Raw genomic sequence first — 5,613 nt, 5'->3', positions numbered from 1 at the left:
TTGGGGGTGGAGTCTTTTGGGTTTTCCATATAAAGAATCAAGTCATCTGCGAAGAGAGGGAGTTTGACTTCTTCATTGCCAATTTGGATACCTTTTTTTTCTCTTTGTTGTCTGATTGCTGTTGCTAGGACTTCTAATAGCATGTTGAACAAGTGGGTATCCTTGTCGTGTTCCTGATCTCAACGGGAAGGCTGCAAGCTTTTTCCCATTGAGGATGGTATTTGCTGTGGGTATTTCATAGATAGATTTGATGAAGTTCAGGAATGTTCCCTCTATTCCTATACTTTGAAGCGTTTTAATCAGGAACGGATGCTGGATTTTGTCAAATGCTTTTTCTGCATCGATTGAGAGGACCATGTGGTTCTTCTCTCTTCTCATATTAGTTTGTTCTATCACATTGATTGATTTGCGAATGTTGAACCATCCTTGTAGTCCTTGTAGCCCAGGGATGAATCCCACCTGGTCATGGTGGATAATCTTTTTTTTTTTTTTAAGATTTTATTTATTTATTTGACAGAGATAGAGAGAGATCACAAGTAGGCAGAGAGGCAGGCAGAGAGAGGGGGAAGCAGGCTCACTGCTGAGTAGAGAGCCAGATGTGGGGCTTGATCCCAGGACCCTGAGATCATGACCTGAGCCGAAGGCAGAGGCTTAACCCACTGAGCCACCCAGGCGCCCCTGGATAATCTTTTTAATGTGCTGTTGGATCCTGTTTGCTAGGATCTTGTTGAGAATCTTAGCATCCATATTAATCAGTGATATTGGTCTGAAATTCTCCTTTTTGGTAGGGTCTTTTCCTGGTTTGGGGATCAGGGTAATGCTGGCTACATAGAAAGAATCTGGAAGTTTTCCTTCTGCTTCAATTTTTTGAAACAGCTTCAGGAGAATAGGTGCTATTTCTTCTTTGAAAGTTTGGTAGAATTCCCCAGGGAATCCGTCAGGTCCTGGGCTCTTGTTTTTTGGGAGGTTTTTGATCACTGCTTCAATCTCGTTACTAGACATTGGTCTATTCAGGTTGTTGATTTCTTCCTGGTTCAATTTTGGGAGTTTATAGTTTTGCAGGAATGCATCCATTTCATCTAGGTTGCTTAGCTTATTGGCATATAACTGTTGATAATAACTTCTGATGATTGTTTCTACTTCCTTGGTGTTCGTTGTGATCTCTCCCTTTTCATTCATAATTTTATGAATTTGGGCTTTCTCTCTTTTCTTTTGGATTAGTGTGGCCAATGGTTTATCTATCTTATTGATTCTTTCAAAAAACCAGCTTCTAGTTTCATTGATACGTTCTACTATATCTCTGGTTTCTACCTCATTGATCTCAGCTCTAATCTTGATCATTTCCCTTCTTATGTGTGGAGTTGGTTTGATTTGTTGTTGATTCTCCAGTTCTTTAAGGTGTAGAGACAGCTGGTGTGTTCTGGATTTTTCAATTTTTTTGAGAGAGGCTTGGATGGCTATATATTCCCCCCTTAGGACCGCCTTTGCTGTATCCCATAGGTTTTGGACTGAAGTGTCTTCATTCTTATTGGTTTCCATGAATTGTTTCAGTTTTTTGTTGATCTCCTGGTTGATCCAAGCATTCTTAAGCAAGGTGGTCTTTAGCTTCCAGGTGTTTGAGTTCCTTTGGAAAAAGATCTCAATGTGAGACAGGAATAGATCAGAATCCTAGAGGAGAGCATAGGCAGTAATCTCTTTGATATCAGCCACAGCAACTCCTTTCTAGATATATCTCCAAAGGCAAAGGAAACAAAAGCAAAAATAAACTTTTGGGACTTCATCAAAATCAAAAGCTTCTGCACAGCAAAAGAAACAGTCAACAAAACAAAGAGGCAACCCACGGAATCGGAGAAGATATTTGCAAATGACAGTACAGACAAAAGGTTGATATCCAGGATCTATAAAGAACTCCTCAAACACAACACACACAAAAACAGACAATCATATCAAAAAATGGGAAGAAGATATGAACAGACATTTCTCCAATCAAGACATACAAATGGCTATCAGACACATGAAAAAATGTTCATCATCACTAGCCCTCAGGGAGATTCAAATTAAAACCACAGTGAGACATCACCTTACACCAGTTAGAATGGTCAAAATTAGCAATACAGGAAACAACATGTGTTGGAGGGGATGTGGAGAAAGGGGAACCATCTTACACTGTTGGTGGGAATGCAAGTTGGTGCAGCCTTTTTGGAGAACAGTGTAGAGATTACTCAAGAAATTAAAAATAGAGCTTCCCTATGACCCTGTAATTGCACTACTGAGTATTTACCCCAAAGATACAGATGTAGTGAAAAGAAGGGCCATCTGTATCCCAATGTTTATAGCATCAATGGCCACGGTCGCCAAACTGTGGAAAGAACCAAGATGCCCTTCAACGGACAAATGGATAAGGAAGATGTGGTCCATATACACTATGGAGTATTATGCCTCCATCAGAAAGGACGAATACCTAACTTTTGTAGCAATATGGATGGGACTGGAAGAGATTCTGCTGATTGAAAAAAGTCAAGCAGAGAGAGTCAATTATAATATGGTTTCACTTATTTGTGAAGCATAACAAATAGCATGGAGGACATGGGGAGTTAGAGAGGAGAAGGGAGTTGGGGGAAATTGGAAGGGGAGGTGAACCATGAGAGACTGGACTCTGAAAAAGAACCTGAGGGTTTTGAAGGGGCAGGGGTGGGAGGTCGGGGTACCAGGTGGTGGGTATTACAGAGGGCACGGATTGCATGGAGCACTGGGTGTGGTGCAAAAAAAATGAATACTGTTATGCTGAAAATAAATTTTTAAAAAATGGAAAAAAAAAAAAAGTAAAGGCTTCTAGGGGCACCCAGTAGCTCAGTCAGTTATGCATCCAATTCTTGATTTTGGCTCAAGTCATGGTCTCAGGCCACTGGGATCAAACCCAAAGGTGGCTCCATACTTCGTGGGGGTCTGCTTAAGGTTCTTTCTCTCCCTCTATCTCTGCCCCTCTCCCTGCTTTCTCTAAAATAAGTAAATCTTAAAAAAAAAATTAAATGACTTCTTACCTACCAAGAAATCCCTCTACCACCTATTTTATTAATTTATTTTAAATTGTGTTTCTGTCCCTTACAACTGAAACTATGAAGCTTTACTCAATACATTTTTTAAAAAATTTCCTTTAGATTAATCCTCTCACTGATTAACTGTAGATTATATATCTCAGATTTTTAGAGAGGAACCATATGGCTTTATAGAATTAGACATATGAATGACTCATCAGTGATCACATAATTATAAGTGGAATTAGAACAAAATGTAGGCCTTGTAATTGATAAAATAACAAATTAACGAGATTTGGAAGCTGAAAATAGCACTGAAACTCTTCTTAACTAATTTTGTCTACTACTTGAATGCTCTTGATGATATTTCTAATAAATATCATATTAAAATGTTATGTTTATTATAACACATTGTTTTTCATAATGGTGGGAGTAATAAATGATATTTAATTTTAAGTGTACTAAATAAGGGATATAGTAATGTTATTTGACACCAAACATGTGATATGTCTATAAAATAATGGATTTACTTTCTAAGGGGCTTATAAATAGATTTTATGAAGTTCAGAATCTTCAAAGACGCTCCGTTTTCTTGATTGGATAGCTAATTACCAAGTTCCTCATGTAGAAATAATTAATATACACAATGATAATGGTAATAATAATACTTATATAATCATAGTGATTTCCTATGACAGTTTAAAAATTGATATATAGTACTCTAGGCCTTTGTTTCAAGATATACAAGGATATATTTCCTCAGTCTGAGAAATTATAAAAAAATACTAAGAACCCTGCCTCTTGCATTAAATAGAGTAATATAGGTGGTATAAGATAATCACTATACAAAAATTTTTCCTTTAGTCCAAATCTAGAATATCTCTTCCCATGTAGTAGAGGAAGAAGTAGTATCTAAGGCTGAAGTCCCACACAGATGGAATGCTTTTCAATTCTAACAAACTAAAGTTAGCATGCTATAATTGTGTCAACTAGCAATTTCTTTATTGCATACCTAGTACTGTGGGAGAAACACCTGTGAATCCCATTCTGTTAGATTAGATAATTATTATCAATGTGGAATTCAAACACATTATTTATAAAACAAAGCTACATGGGATAATTAATTTATAACTGTGTTATATGTGTATACAAATCCGAAAAGTAAAATGTAATACACATATATATACACATACGTATATGTATTTTTAAGCAATTAGGTTTGAACTGAGAACTATACAAAAAGACCTTAAGTAGGGGCGCCTGGGTGGCTCAGTGGGTTAAGCCGCTGCCTTCGGCTCAGGTCATGATCTCGGGGTCCCGGGATCGAGTCCCGCATCGGGCTCTCTGCTCAGCAGGGAGCCTGCTTCCTCCTCTCTCTCTCTCTGCCTGCCTCTCTGCCTACTTGTAATCTCTCTCTGTTAAATAAATAAATAAAGTCTTTAAAAAAAAAAAAAAAAAAAAAAAGACCTTAAGTAAAGTATAAATTGTATTGTAAATCATTTCCAAAACTATAATCTGATGATCTGGTAGCAGTCTATATATGAAATCTCCTGCAAGGTAGAGATATTATCAGAAATTACTTACAATACAATTTATACCTTAAGCATGACCTACTTAAGGTCTTTGTACATAGCTTTCAACTCAAATCTAATTGATTAAATGACTGTGTGTAGATATGATTATATGCAGATATAATGTTTTTATAAGGTTAGGTTTACAGAAAAAATTAAAGAGAACACCACAGCTTGAGTAGACAGCATTAATAAGTTAATCAAGGTTAGAAACATTCAGACACTAAAGAGAATTACTGAATTGCAACTAACATTTCCATGAACAATTGTAATAAGCAAACTACACATGCAGCAACGATCTTCAATAGCATTTACCACAGATATCTTTTCACTTGGTGCAAACAGACAACAATCAATAATCGCCATGGAATACTTGTGTAATCCATTCAACCAGACCATGTCAGCCTACGGTGACACTGATAAGGCCCCTGCAGTGGCTGTTTATCATGTCTGATATTGCAGAGAAGGCACTGGATAAAAAAATTGAGAGTTGTTCATCGAGGTGAAAAAGAATTATGATCTTAACAACTCATAATGTATTTTCTCTTAGGGAGTGAGTTATACTTTAGGAAACATTTTGGAAAGTCACCAAAGGTATCTGTAGACAATAAATGGCAAGATGATAAAAAAGACAGTTAATTTGCTCTATGTTAGAACTGAACAGAAATATCAGACTAGAGGGTAAGAAGAGAGAAAGAGAGAGAGGAGGGAAAGCCAGGGACCACATTGCAATAGCCAGGGAGTGAATCTGCAAACAGGCATTTCATATCTTATTTGGTCTATCCATACCTGATGTTAAGTTATTTGTGTTGCTTTAGAGAGAATATGAGCAGCTTACATTCTCATACTCATAGTCATCCTCCTTACTGATAATGAATTTAGTTTGTCAAATGGCCTCTCTACATTTGGAGTAAGTTCTTTTCCATAAGGTTCCTCAATGGATTCCTGAAGGGCTAGCTACAATGGCTGTCCAGAAAAGTTAATTACCCTAAATTCTCTAAGAGTAA

This window comes from Mustela erminea, chromosome 9 (genome assembly GCF_009829155.1).
Source record: "Mustela erminea isolate mMusErm1 chromosome 9, mMusErm1.Pri, whole genome shotgun sequence".
Lineage (NCBI taxonomy): Eukaryota > Metazoa > Chordata > Mammalia > Carnivora > Mustelidae > Mustela > Mustela erminea.
This window is presented reverse-complemented; position numbering follows the sequence as displayed.